General features: G+C 36.7%; 1 non-coding gene across 1 annotated transcript; it reads right to left on the reverse strand.

The window, feature by feature from the left end:
* Positions 1-668: 668 nt before the first annotated feature.
* trnaq-cug lies at positions 669-740 on the reverse strand. The gene has a single exon. It is a non-coding gene; the product is annotated as a tRNA-Gln (tRNA).
* Between the last annotated feature and the right edge of the window lie 305 nt (positions 741-1,045).

The following is a 1,045-nucleotide window of genomic DNA, read 5'->3' on the forward strand; positions in this document are numbered from 1 at the left end:
GTGGAGCTGAACTAAGACAATAAAGAAACTATAAACCAAGAGGAAAAGACTAATTCTGATTTATTAGAAGTGAATTCAAAGTAAAAAAAAAAAACAGAGTAAAAATAATCTAAGAAACACAAAAGACCAAAACATTTCTAACAACTAGGAAAACTGTGAAATTAGCAAACAAGGAAAAAGTAATATATTCTTCAAGCTACGGTGTGTAACTTTCAGCGACATCGAATGGTCAGACATCGGACTGCAGTAACACGAACCACACCACCCCTCAAATCATAAGGGGGCCAAGGGAATAAGCCTGATAAAGAAAGAAATTTAGTTCTTTTTTCAATGACTTTTAAAACTTGAACAAAAAATGTGTTCAAGTTTTAAAAGACGTTGAACTACTATATATATGTTTTTAAAAGTATTAAAAGATTTAAAGGAGGAAATATGGATGTCCCTAAAGTTGGCAAGCAGGAGGGTCTCTAAACTGCTCTACGATTCTAAGTAGGTGACTGTGCTTACCTGAGAAAACTCAATTGACAAACAACAACAGATGTCATAGCAAAGCAACCCTCACTGACCACGAATAGTGGAAATTATGGTAAAATAGAGTTTATGAAGATCTCAAATGCAGTCTCTGGTAGAACAAAAAAAAATGTATGAAGCACATAAAGACATCAACTAGGTTCTACTGAGACTTGAACTCAGATCACTGGATTCAGAGTCCAGAGTGCTAACCATTACACCATAGAACCGCTGGAACTGCTTGTCCCTCAAGAGTTTCGCGCTTTCAGTGATCTCTAGCCAGGGTTTAGCTCCCTTTGTGACACTTGTACAAGTTAATCTCTCATGTCGATATTGAAAAGCTTTAACAAACCTAACTTGGAAAACCTGGTATCCTTGCAGCCAAAGTCTAGAGTGTTTTGCCATGACCTGCTGCTTGGAAGAGACCAGAAATATGCCAAAGCCAACTTCTAAAGATTGGCCTCATTACATTAAGTCTATCACATGCGTTTTGTTATGAGGGACCCATTTTATCACACATACCACAGTAAAATTT

The sequence above is a fragment of the Cyprinodon variegatus genome, unplaced genomic scaffold (genome assembly GCF_000732505.1).
Source record: "Cyprinodon variegatus isolate N-32 unplaced genomic scaffold, C_variegatus-1.0 Scaffold17, whole genome shotgun sequence".
Taxonomy (NCBI): Eukaryota; Metazoa; Chordata; class Actinopteri; order Cyprinodontiformes; family Cyprinodontidae; genus Cyprinodon; species Cyprinodon variegatus.